Below are 14948 nucleotides of genomic sequence, written 5' to 3' on the forward strand. Positions count from 1 at the left end.
AGGAAGTGTGAATCAGGCGGTATAGCGATACCAGACTTCAAAATATACTACAGAGCAATAGTAACAAAAACAGCATGGTACTGGTACCAAAACAGGCGAGTGGACCAATGGTACAGAATAGAAGACACAGTAACCAATCCGCAAAACTACAACTATCTTATATTTGATAAAGGGGCTAAAAGCATGCAATGGAGGAAGGATAGCATCTTCAACAAATGGTGCTGGGAAAACTGGAAATCCATTTGCATCAAAATGAAACTGAATCCCTTTCTCTCGCCATGTACAAAAGTTAACTCAAAATGGATCAAGGAGCTCGATATTAAATCAGAGACACGGCGTCTGATAGAAGAAAAAGTCGGCTATGATCTACATACTGTGGGGTCAGGCCCCAAATTCCTCAATAGGACACCCATAGCACAAGAGTTAACAACCAGAATCAACAAATGGGACTTACTCAAACTAAAAAGTTTTCTCTCAACAAAAGAAACAATAAGAGAGATAAACAGGGAGCCTACATTCTGGGAACAAATCTTTACCCCACACACTTCAGATAGAGCCCTAATATCCAGAGTATACAAAGAACTCAAAAAATTAGATAATAAGATAACAAATAACCCAATCAACAAATGGGCCAAGGACCTGAACAGACACTTCTCAGAGGAGGACATACAATCAATCAACAAGTACATGAAAAAATGCTCACCATCTCTAGCAGTCAGAGAAATGCAAATCAAAACCACCCTAAGATACCATCTCACTCCAGTAAGATTGGCAGCCATTAAGAAGTCCAACAACAACAAGTGCTGGCGAGGATGCGGGGAAATGGGTACACTTGTTCATTGTTGGTGGGACTGCAAAATGGTGCAGCCAATTTGGAAAGCAGTATGGAGATTTCTTGGAAAGCTGGGAATTGAACCACCATTTGACCCAGCTATTCCCCTTCTCGGTCTATTCCCTAAAGACCTAACAAGAGCATGCTAAAGGGACACTGCTATATCGATGTTCATAGCAGCACAATTCACGATAGCAAGATTGTGGAACCAACCTAGAAGCCCTTCAATAGATGAATGGATAAAAAAAATGTGCCATTTATACACAATGGAGTATTACTCTGCAATAAGAAATGACAAAATCATAGAATTTGGAGGGAAATGGATGGCATTAGAGCAGATTATGCTAAGTGAAGCTAGCCAATCCTTAAAAAACAAATGTCAAATGTCTTTGTTGATATAAGGGGAGTAACCAAGGACAGGGTAGAGACGAAGAGCTGGAGAAGAAGAATAACATTAAACAGGGATGATAGGCGGGAGGGAAAGTGAGAGTTAAGGGAAATTGCATGGAATTGGAAGGTGAGCCTCAGGGTTATACACAATTACATATAAGAGGAAAGGAGGAGTAGGAGAAAAATTATATAAGTGGAAGAAACGATTTATAGTAGAGGGGATGGAGAGAGAGAAGGGGAGGGGAGGGGAGGGGAGGGGTGAGGGGACAGTGGAGAATGGGATAGACAGCAGAATACATCAGTCACTAGAAAGGCAATTTGTAAATCAATGGAAATGTAACTGATGTGACACAGCAATCTGTATACGGGGTAAAAATGGGAGTTCATAACCCACTTGAATCAATCTGTGAAATATGGTATATTAAGAACTATGTAATGTTTTGAACAACCAACAATAAAATAATAAAAAAAAATTGTGTTTTATAGAGTAAATAATTTTTATCCCTATAGTGGTTGTGTGGCCTTCATCTTTCAGACTTTTTCCCCCTGTTTTAACAGTGAAACAATTGAAAACACAGAGAGCATTGACAGGACAGAACCAATTCACTATAATTATTTCTGATGAAGAAATTAACCTTAAGTTAGGCTACACTCTCATTTGCTTGTGACCCATGCTCAGAGACGCTGATCATAGAAGAAAATGAAATTTGCTTTTGCCTAATGTTTCTTAGTTGTACTGGGGTCTTAGCCTTGTCAGTGGCTATACTCCGTAAAAGGCCAGATGAAGAGGGGAAGGCATGTGGCCAGCGGAGAAAGTTGCAGAGTACCTGAAGCTCTCTCTGTGGTATAATTTGGGAATTCAGATGGCTGGAAGTATTGACAAGAAATTAAAGTTGGAAGCAATGGTCAAAATGCACTGCGCTGTCAACTGTTCTTTCCCAAGTCTATAGCATTGATCTATGGAAGTTGTAGAAGTGCATCTTAAATTTCTGTGAAAAGATAAGTCAGCGACTTAAAAAAAATTCATCATGACAACACCACCAGAATAAAACTGTCCTACAGAGGAAGGTGAAAGAGTCAAAGCTGTGGGGCAATGCAAACAGGAGAGAACAGGTTACTACACTCCCATTTTCTATACTATCCTCAACTGCGATAAGTATCTTATCACAGCTGTCTCAATTTCTAGCCTCTGAACCAACCAAGTTAGTACCACCTGGTGTGATTTGAAATGACCCCAAAAGAGAATGCCTTTAACTTTTGTCCATTCAGAATGATGCTAGCCTGAGGCTTAGCATAGATAGCTTTTACAATGTCAAGGTAAGTTCCTGTTATCCCTAGTTTTTCTAATGTTTTAATCTGGAACAAGACAGGGATGCCCTCTATCTCCACTTCTATTCAATATAGTTCTCGAAACACTGGCCAGAGCAATTAGACAGACGAAAGAAATTAAAGGCATAAAAATAGGAAAAGAAGAACTTAAATTATCACTATTTGCAGATGACATGATTCTATACCTAGAAGACCCAAAAGGGTCTACAAAGAAACTACTAGAACTAATAAATGAATTCAGCAAAGTGGCAGGATATAAAATCAACACGCATAAATCAAATGCATTCCTGTATATCAGCGACAAATCCTCTGAAACGGAAATGAGGACAACTACTCCATTCACAATATCCCCCCCAAAAATAAAATACCTGGGAATCAACCTAACAAAAGAGGTGAAAGACCTATACAATGAAAACTACAGAACCCTAAAAAGAGACATAGAAGAAGACCTCAGAAGATGGAAAAATATACCCTGCTCATGGATAGGCAGAACTAACATCATCAAAATGGCGATATTACCAAAAGTTCTCTATAAGTTCAATGCTATCCCAATCAAAATCCCAACAGCATTTCTTGTAGAAATAGATAAAGCAATCATGAAATTCATATGGAAAAATAAAAGACCCAGAATAGCAAAAACAATGCTAAGCAGGAAGTGTGAATCAGGCGGTATAGCGATACCAGACTTCAAAATATACTACAGAGCAATAGTAACAAAAACAGCATGGTACTGGTACCAAAACAGGCGAGTGGACCAATGGTACAGAATAGAAGACACAGTAACCAATCCGCAAAACTACAACTATCTTATATTTGATAAAGGGGCTAAAAGCATGCAATGGAGGAAGGATAGCATCTTCAACAAATGGTGCTGGGAAAACTGGAAATCCATTTGCATCAAAATGAAACTGAATCCCTTTCTCTCGCCATGTACAAAAGTTAACTCAAAATGGATCAAGGAGCTCGATATTAAATCAGAGACACGGCGTCTGATAGAAGAAAAAGTCGGCTATGATCTACATACTGTGGGGTCAGGCCCCAAATTCCTCAATAGGACACCCATAGCACAAGAGTTAACAACCAGAATCAACAAATGGGACTTACTCAAACTAAAAAGTTTTCTCTCAACAAAAGAAACAATAAGAGAGATAAACAGGGAGCCTACATTCTGGGAACAAATCTTTACCCCACACACTTCAGATAGAGCCCTAATATCCAGAGTATACAAAGAACTCAAAAAATTAGATAATAAGATAACAAATAACCCAATCAACAAATGGGCCAAGGACCTGAACAGACACTTCTCAGAGGAGGACATACAATCAATCAACAAGTACATGAAAAAATGCTCACCATCTCTAGCAGTCAGAGAAATGCAAATCAAAACCACCCTAAGATACCATCTCACTCCAGTAAGATTGGCAGCCATTAAGAAGTCCAACAACAACAAGTGCTGGCGAGGATGCGGGGAAATGGGTACACTTGTTCATTGTTGGTGGGACTGCAAAATGGTGCAGCCAATTTGGAAAGCAGTATGGAGATTTCTTGGAAAGCTGGGAATTGAACCACCATTTGACCCAGCTATTCCCCTTCTCGGTCTATTCCCTAAAGACCTAACAAGAGCATGCTAAAGGGACACTGCTATATCGATGTTCATAGCAGCACAATTCACGATAGCAAGATTGTGGAACCAACCTAGAAGCCCTTCAATAGATGAATGGATAAAAAAAATGTGCCATTTATACACAATGGAGTATTACTCTGCAATAAGAAATGACAAAATCATAGAATTTGGAGGGAAATGGATGGCATTAGAGCAGATTATGCTAAGTGAAGCTAGCCAATCCTTAAAAAACAAATGTCAAATGTCTTTGTTGATATAAGGGGAGTAACCAAGGACAGGGTAGAGACGAAGAGCTGGAGAAGAAGAATAACATTAAACAGGGATGATAGGCGGGAGGGAAAGTGAGAGTTAAGGGAAATTGCATGGAATTGGAAGGTGAGCCTCAGGGTTATACACAATTACATATAAGAGGAAAGGAGGAGTAGGAGAAAAATTATATAAGTGGAAGAAACGATTTATAGTAGAGGGGATGGAGAGAGAGAAGGGGAGGGGAGGGGAGGGGAGGGGTGAGGGGACAGTGGAGAATGGGATAGACAGCAGAATACATCAGTCACTAGAAAGGCAATTTGTAAATCAATGGAAATGTAACTGATGTGACACAGCAATCTGTATACGGGGTAAAAATGGGAGTTCATAACCCACTTGAATCAATCTGTGAAATATGGTATATTAAGAACTATGTAATGTTTTGAACAACCAACAATAAAATAATAAAAAAAAATTGTGTTTTATAGAGTAAATAATTTTTATCCCTATAGTGGTTGTGTGGCCTTCATCTTTCAGACTTTTTCCCCCTGTTTTAACAGTGAAACAATTGAAAACACAGAGAGCATTGACAGGACAGAACCAATTCACTATAATTATTTCTGATGAAGAAATTAACCTTAAGTTAGGCTACACTCTCATTTGCTTGTGACCCATGCTCAGAGACGCTGATCATAGAAGAAAATGAAATTTGCTTTTGCCTAATGTTTCTTAGTTGTACTGGGGTCTTAGCCTTGTCAGTGGCTATACTCCGTAAAAGGCCAGATGAAGAGGGGAAGGCATGTGGCCAGCGGAGAAAGTTGCAGAGTACCTGAAGCTCTCTCTGTGGTATAATTTGGGAATTCAGATGGCTGGAAGTATTGACAAGAAATTAAAGTTGGAAGCAATGGTCAAAATGCACTGCGCTGTCAACTGTTCTTTCCCAAGTCTATAGCATTGATCTATGGAAGTTGTAGAAGTGCATCTTAAATTTCTGTGAAAAGATAAGTCAGCGACTTAAAAAAAATTCATCATGACAACACCACCAGAATAAAACTGTCCTACAGAGGAAGGTGAAAGAGTCAAAGCTGTGGGGCAATGCAAACAGGAGAGAACAGGTTACTACACTCCCATTTTCTATACTATCCTCAACTGCGATAAGTATCTTATCACAGCTGTCTCAATTTCTAGCCTCTGAACCAACCAAGTTAGTACCACCTGGTGTGATTTGAAATGACCCCAAAAGAGAATGCCTTTAACTTTTGTCCATTCAGAATGATGCTAGCCTGAGGCTTAGCATAGATAGCTTTTACAATGTCAAGGTAAGTTCCTGTTATCCCTAGTTTTTCTAATGTTTTAATCTGGAACAAGACAGGGATGCCCTCTATCTCCACTTCTATTCAATATAGTTCTCGAAACACTGGCCAGAGCAATTAGACAGACGAAAGAAATTAAAGGCATAAAAATAGGAAAAGAAGAACTTAAATTATCACTATTTGCAGATGACATGATTCTATACCTAGAAGACCCAAAAGGGTCTACAAAGAAACTACTAGAACTAATAAATGAATTCAGCAAAGTGGCAGGATATAAAATCAACACGCATAAATCAAATGCATTCCTGTATATCAGCGACAAATCCTCTGAAACGGAAATGAGGACAACTACTCCATTCACAATATCCCCCCCAAAAATAAAATACCTGGGAATCAACCTAACAAAAGAGGTGAAAGACCTATACAATGAAAACTACAGAACCCTAAAAAGAGACATAGAAGAAGACCTCAGAAGATGGAAAAATATACCCTGCTCATGGATAGGCAGAACTAACATCATCAAAATGGCGATATTACCAAAAGTTCTCTATAAGTTCAATGCTATCCCAATCAAAATCCCAACAGCATTTCTTGTAGAAATAGATAAAGCAATCATGAAATTCATATGGAAAAATAAAAGACCCAGAATAGCAAAAACAATGCTAAGCAGGAAGTGTGAATCAGGCGGTATAGCGATACCAGACTTCAAAATATACTACAGAGCAATAGTAACAAAAACAGCATGGTACTGGTACCAAAACAGGCGAGTGGACCAATGGTACAGAATAGAAGACACAGTAACCAATCCGCAAAACTACAACTATCTTATATTTGATAAAGGGGCTAAAAGCATGCAATGGAGGAAGGATAGCATCTTCAACAAATGGTGCTGGGAAAACTGGAAATCCATTTGCATCAAAATGAAACTGAATCCCTTTCTCTCGCCATGTACAAAAGTTAACTCAAAATGGATCAAGGAGCTCGATATTAAATCAGAGACACGGCGTCTGATAGAAGAAAAAGTCGGCTATGATCTACATACTGTGGGGTCAGGCCCCAAATTCCTCAATAGGACACCCATAGCACAAGAGTTAACAACCAGAATCAACAAATGGGACTTACTCAAACTAAAAAGTTTTCTCTCAACAAAAGAAACAATAAGAGAGATAAACAGGGAGCCTACATTCTGGGAACAAATCTTTACCCCACACACTTCAGATAGAGCCCTAATATCCAGAGTATACAAAGAACTCAAAAAATTAGATAATAAGATAACAAATAACCCAATCAACAAATGGGCCAAGGACCTGAACAGACACTTCTCAGAGGAGGACATACAATCAATCAACAAGTACATGAAAAAATGCTCACCATCTCTAGCAGTCAGAGAAATGCAAATCAAAACCACCCTAAGATACCATCTCACTCCAGTAAGATTGGCAGCCATTAAGAAGTCCAACAACAACAAGTGCTGGCGAGGATGCGGGGAAATGGGTACACTTGTTCATTGTTGGTGGGACTGCAAAATGGTGCAGCCAATTTGGAAAGCAGTATGGAGATTTCTTGGAAAGCTGGGAATTGAACCACCATTTGACCCAGCTATTCCCCTTCTCGGTCTATTCCCTAAAGACCTAACAAGAGCATGCTAAAGGGACACTGCTATATCGATGTTCATAGCAGCACAATTCACGATAGCAAGATTGTGGAACCAACCTAGAAGCCCTTCAATAGATGAATGGATAAAAAAAATGTGCCATTTATACACAATGGAGTATTACTCTGCAATAAGAAATGACAAAATCATAGAATTTGGAGGGAAATGGATGGCATTAGAGCAGATTATGCTAAGTGAAGCTAGCCAATCCTTAAAAAACAAATGTCAAATGTCTTTGTTGATATAAGGGGAGTAACCAAGGACAGGGTAGAGACGAAGAGCTGGAGAAGAAGAATAACATTAAACAGGGATGATAGGCGGGAGGGAAAGTGAGAGTTAAGGGAAATTGCATGGAATTGGAAGGTGAGCCTCAGGGTTATACACAATTACATATAAGAGGAAAGGAGGAGTAGGAGAAAAATTATATAAGTGGAAGAAACGATTTATAGTAGAGGGGATGGAGAGAGAGAAGGGGAGGGGAGGGGAGGGGAGGGGTGAGGGGACAGTGGAGAATGGGATAGACAGCAGAATACATCAGTCACTAGAAAGGCAATTTGTAAATCAATGGAAATGTAACTGATGTGACACAGCAATCTGTATACGGGGTAAAAATGGGAGTTCATAACCCACTTGAATCAATCTGTGAAATATGGTATATTAAGAACTATGTAATGTTTTGAACAACCAACAATAAAATAATAAAAAAAAATTGTGTTTTATAGAGTAAATAATTTTTATCCCTATAGTGGTTGTGTGGCCTTCATCTTTCAGACTTTTTCCCCCTGTTTTAACAGTGAAACAATTGAAAACACAGAGAGCATTGACAGGACAGAACCAATTCACTATAATTATTTCTGATGAAGAAATTAACCTTAAGTTAGGCTACACTCTCATTTGCTTGTGACCCATGCTCAGAGACGCTGATCATAGAAGAAAATGAAATTTGCTTTTGCCTAATGTTTCTTAGTTGTACTGGGGTCTTAGCCTTGTCAGTGGCTATACTCCGTAAAAGGCCAGATGAAGAGGGGAAGGCATGTGGCCAGCGGAGAAAGTTGCAGAGTACCTGAAGCTCTCTCTGTGGTATAATTTGGGAATTCAGATGGCTGGAAGTATTGACAAGAAATTAAAGTTGGAAGCAATGGTCAAAATGCACTGCGCTGTCAACTGTTCTTTCCCAAGTCTATAGCATTGATCTATGGAAGTTGTAGAAGTGCATCTTAAATTTCTGTGAAAAGATAAGTCAGCGACTTAAAAAAAATTCATCATGACAACACCACCAGAATAAAACTGTCCTACAGAGGAAGGTGAAAGAGTCAAAGCTGTGGGGCAATGCAAACAGGAGAGAACAGGTTACTACACTCCCATTTTCTATACTATCCTCAACTGCGATAAGTATCTTATCACAGCTGTCTCAATTTCTAGCCTCTGAACCAACCAAGTTAGTACCACCTGGTGTGATTTGAAATGACCCCAAAAGAGAATGCCTTTAACTTTTGTCCATTCAGAATGATGCTAGCCTGAGGCTTAGCATAGATAGCTTTTACAATGTCAAGGTAAGTTCCTGTTATCCCTAGTTTTTCTAATGTTTTAATCTGGAACAAGACAGGGATGCCCTCTATCTCCACTTCTATTCAATATAGTTCTCGAAACACTGGCCAGAGCAATTAGACAGACGAAAGAAATTAAAGGCATAAAAATAGGAAAAGAAGAACTTAAATTATCACTATTTGCAGATGACATGATTCTATACCTAGAAGACCCAAAAGGGTCTACAAAGAAACTACTAGAACTAATAAATGAATTCAGCAAAGTGGCAGGATATAAAATCAACACGCATAAATCAAAGGCATTTCTGTATATCAGCAACAAAACTTCTGAAATGGAAATGAGGAAAAACACTCCATTCACAATATCCTCAAAAAAAAAAATAAAATACTTGGGAATCAACCTAACAAAAGAGGTGAAAGATTTATACAATGAAAACTACAGAACCCTAAAGAGAGAAGTAGAAGAAGATCTTAGAAGATGGAAAAATATACCCTGTTCATGGATAGGCAGAACTAACATCATCAAAATGGCGATATTACCAAAAGTTCTCTATAGGTTTAATGCAATGCCAATCAAAATCCCAACGGCATTTCTTGTAGAAATAGATAAAGCAATCATGAAATTCATATGGAAAAATAAAAGACCCAGAATAGCAAAAGCAATGCTAAGCAGGAAGTGTGAATCAGGCGGTATAGCGATACCAGATTTCAAACTATATTACAGAGCAATAGTGACAAAAACAGCATGGTACTGGTACCAAAACAGGCGGGTGGACCAATGGTATAGAATAGAGGACTCAGAGACTAATCCACAAAGTTACAATTATCTTATATTTGATAAAGGGGCTAAAAGCATGCTATGGAGGAAGGATAGCATCTTCAACAAATGGTGTTGGGAAAACTGGAAATCCATATGCAACAAAATGAAACTGAATCCCTTTCTCTCGCCATGCACAAAAGTTAACTCAAAATGGATCAAGGAGCTTGATATCAAATCAGAGACTCTGCGTCTGATAGAAGAAAAAGTTGGCTCCGATCTACATATTGTGGGGTCGGGCTCCAAATTCCTTAATAGCACACCCATAGCACAAGAGTTAATAACAAGAATCAACAAATGGGACTTACTTAAACTAAAAAGATTTTTCTCAGCAAGAGAAACAATAAGAGAGGTAAATAGGGAGCCTACATCCTAGGAACAAATTTTTACTCCTCACACTTCAGATAGAGCCCTAATATCCAGAGTATACAAAGAACTCAAAAAATTAGACAATAAGATAACAAATAACCCAATCAACAAATGGGCCAAGGACCTGAACAGACACTTCTCAGAGGAGGACATACAATCAATCAACAAGTACATGAAAAAATGCTCACCATCTCTAGCAGTCAGAGAAATGCAAATCAAAACCACCCTAAGATACCATCTCACTCCAGTAAGATTGGCAGCCACTATGAAGTCAAACAACAACAAATGCTGGCGAGGATGTGGAGAAAAGGGTACACTTGTACATTGCTGGTGGGACTGCAAATTGGTGCGGCCACCTTGAAAAGCAGTATGGAGATTCCTGGGAAAGCTGGGAATGGAACCACCATTTGACCCTGCTATTGCCCTTCTCGGACTATTCCCTGAAGACCTTAAAAGAGCATGCTACAGGGATACTGCCACATCGATGTTCATAGCAGCACAGTTCACAATAGCTAGACTGTGGAACCAATCCAGATGCCCTTCAATAGATGAATGGATAAAAAAAATGTGGCATCTATACACAATGGAGTACTATGCAGCAATAAAAAATGACAAAATCATAGAATTTGCAGGGAAATGGATGGCACTAGAGCAGATTATGCTTATTGAAGCTAGCCAATCCCTAAAAAACAAATACCAAATGTCTTCTTTGATACAATGAGAGCATCTATGAACAGAGCAGGGAGGAAGAGCAGGAAGAAAAGATTAACATTAAACAGAGACATGAGATGGGAGGGAAAGGGAGAGAAAAGGGAAATTGCATGGAAATGAAGGGAGACCCTCATTGCTATACAAAATTACATATAAGAGGTTGTGAGAGGAATGGGAAAATAAACAAGGAGAGAAATGAATTACAGTAGATGGGGTAGAGAGAGAAGATGGGAGGGGAGGGGAGGGGGGATAGTAGGGGATAGGAAAGGTAGCAGAATACAACAATTACGAATAGGGCATTATGTAAAATTGTGGATGTGTAACCGACGTGATTCTGTAATCTGCATTTGGGGTAACATTGGGAGTTCATAACCCACTTCAATCTAATGTATGAAATATGATATGTCAAGAGCTTTGTAATGTTGTGAACAACCAATAAAAAAAATAAAATTAAAAAAAAAAGAAATGACCCCAAAAGAGCTGTGATACCTCATGTACAATTGTGAAAACTGTTCTATTTAGCAGATATTATTCCTCTCTGAGTCAAAAAGGTTATTTTTCCCCCCATTCCATTCTACCACCTTCAATTCTGACATTAACTCAGAACATCTTTGTTCATCAGAGGATTTGCTTTTGCTTCTTTTATTCCAGTTTTGGCTTTTAGCTCAGGATGTAATGATTGAGCTTTATTCTCACAAAGGAGGTGGAGCAAATATACTATGGATTATTCAGCCAATTGCTTTTTCAGGTGGACAGAGTGCTATGGAAACACTGCCATTGGGGTGTTATTTTTTAAAACTTTTGTTTTATGTTTGATCACAGTTACATTTCCAATCCAAATCTTGGAGTTTCAATGGACAAGTGAAGGGAAGTAAAGAGCAGAGAGGGAAGGTTATTGATAGAAGTTTCTATTACACCCCTCCCTCAATTCTAACGAAGGATAATATAATTTCAAGAGATACTAAAAGCCACAGAATGGCATTTTATTCTATGAGCCAGTTTTGTTGATGAGTATGTGCTGGTAGGCTATGGTCCAGATAGCTGCCCTCCTTGATTCCTGCCTAACTCTATGCTGGTCAAAAGGTATAGTTTGATACTGGAGAACTCTATCCACCACCTTCCACCCCACACCCCAAAAGGCTTAGGCAAGCATCAAGGAAACTGGTTTGGCAATCTCAAGTCATTTTGTATCTGGGCTTAGCTGATTGGCCTTCAGAGTGCATAATAACACTAGGAAAGATGATATTTTAAAAGGCAATTGTGACTTATTCTGTAATCCAGTGAAGGATCTGATGCCTTCTAAAGGGATATTTAAAAATGTCCCAATTCAACTGATACCTGGAGAATGGCTTTAAAAAGATGGAACCATCTGGTTTCTTAGCACTTCTGAAAAGGGGAGTTTGCACAGACTTTTAAGGGAAGACTGATAGTCTATTGTGTCCACTATAGTCTGTTCCAAGTCTTTTAAGATGCCCCCCCACCCCCTAATGTCTATTGGGAATTTGTTCATGGAAACAAATATACATGCTAGCTCTTTTCATGCCTACCTGTAGAGGTACATTAAGACTCTTCCGTGTTTGTTTTCCCCAAACACTATTGTGAGACTAAGAGAGGTAACTGGACTTCCCCTGGGCTGCCCCAGTTACTTCAGAAAATGATACATAAAAGAATGAAGAGAAAAGAAGAGTGGCCAGAAAGGAAGAAACATTGACTTATTGTTCTAAGTCTATTATTTCATAAAATAATCTAAGCCATTTTCCAAGGTCAATTTTCCCAACCTTTATAATGAGGTACCATTTCCTATTCATATTCTGTGTAAGAACAGTGTTAATCAACTGTTTAGGAGGAAATATAATGAAAAATATTACATGAATTAATACTTATTCTATATGTATTCTTAAGTAAGAGTAGTTTTTTGTTAATCAAAAAGTGGTTTTATAGAACACATGGATTCCAGCCCAGCTGCCAGAGTAGGCTAAGCCTGAATTATTTACTTCAGAATGCCTGTTGCTTTGTACTGGTACAATTATGGGAAAAGTTCTTTAACATTCATTTTGATAAATAATTAGTTTAAAGAGGCTCTGTAGGTTGTAGTACTGCATTGCAAAGTTGAAATTTAGTGATTTTTAACTCATCTATCTTTAATACCAATATAAACCAGATTATATCTAATTGGTAAAATGGTTTTAGCATGTGGCCTACAGGTTATGGGAAAAATCTTTGTAATATTGTAATATTTGTAATCATATCATTGAAATTCTTAAGTGATGGACATTCTACAATTTGCAACATTTCTATCTTGTATATTGCCTGGAGGAAGAGGAAGTAAAAAGAGAAAAGACATGTTTGTTTGGGTTAATGCTTCCTATTTTGAAATGTAAGTTGGATGTAATAAAAAAGAATAAAACACAGAAAACAACTAGTATAAAATATATTGACAAAGAAGTTTTTTTTTTTAATCCTTCCTCCTCCAAAGGCTAACTTCCAAACAAAATCTTAGCCTGCAGTTTTAAACTGCAAACAGTTGCCACTTTCCAAGTAGAGATTGCCAAGTGCACACAAAGAGCAAAGTTTAGTCAAAGTTCATTTTTAGGTCATCCACCCTGGAACCATCAATCTGGACAACCTCTGAGTAACCTCTGCCAAGCTTGCAGACTGGAGCAGGATCCTTTGCAGTTTCATTAGAGCATGCAACAATTAATTTATCTTAAATAGGAAATTAAACAGTTATGTACAGTGTAGAGAGAGGTCAGAAGGTGGATCTTGAGGTGCATTCACAACCTCTGTTTGGGAGTCCTCCCCAGGCCTGTGGGGAGGTGGGGCAAACTCAGAAGAGAAATAATTGTGTACATGACAAAACATGACAAAACCTCCATGACAAAATGCATACATAAACAGAAGAGAAATTTAACCCAAGAACAAGTCGTCCGTGTTTTTAATAGTGCTCAGGCGTGCTTGCTTTTCAGAAGACTTAGGGTGAGAACTCGGGCAAAGATGACTTCACAAATCCAGTGTGTATTAACCCAGAAAACTCAGTGCTGTTGTCCTTGAACTTACTTCTGAATATATCCTAGACTTTATTCATGAGCTAGAGATTCTGTCCTGAGAAAATGAGAGAAAAAGGTCTGATGTGGAGTTCTATTGAGTCAATGCTGTTTGTGAAGTTGTAGTGAATTGGACCATTGTCTTCTCAAGATACCATTTTGACATAATTAGAGAATTGAATGGTTAACATTAGCAATGCACACAGGAATTTAAAAAAAAGATAAAATGCTATTTATTCCTTAGCAATAGAAGAATGTAAAGTTCTTCACTATTATCTTATCTGAAAGCTGTGATAGCTATCTATCTACCAACCACAGTTTTACTTTAATAGATTTTATTATTCAAAAGTTTATCTTTACATAAAAGGCATTAAATCGTATATTCAATAAGATATGATAAGATTTATAAAATCCTTCTTATCTATTTATGATATAAATTATAGATTTATTAAATAAAATAGTATGCCATGTATGTGGTAAGAAATAAAACAAATAATAAATAAAAATATAGACAAACTTGAATGAGAAGTTACTCAAAGTAACAAGTGTTGGAAAGTGAAAATCTCTAAAAAAATTATATTAGACAAGAAAATCTGTTTATGGCAACACAACATAAAAAGAAAAAAATAAAATTATCTTTCAGTTTATGGAGTATTTTCCCATAGGCATAAAATACCACCTCTTTGAACATTAAAAAATCCAATCATTAGATTACTACGTAATATTAACTATTTAGTTCTGCTTGTTCTATGTCGTACTTATTTTTTATGCTTGAACTTTTTTCCTGTAAGATAATCAATTTAACTTTTTTCCCTGAAAACAAGCAATGATATTGCAATCTAGCTTTTTTTCTTATCAGGTTCATTAAAATATAATTAAAATGCAATAAAATTTACCTTGTTAACTATATAGTTCCACGAGTTCTGCATGTATATGTGTGTATGTGAGCACACAATCACATAGTCAGAATATTTGACATTTCTGTCATCCCATAAAATTCCCTTATGCTTCTTTGTAGTCAGTCTCCTCTCCCCACTCCATGGCTACCACTGGTATGATTTATGATTAGATT

Source organism: Spermophilus citellus (genome assembly GCF_964194105.1).
Source record: "Spermophilus citellus genome assembly, chromosome: 1".
Classification (NCBI taxonomy): Eukaryota; Metazoa; Chordata; class Mammalia; order Rodentia; family Sciuridae; genus Spermophilus; species Spermophilus citellus.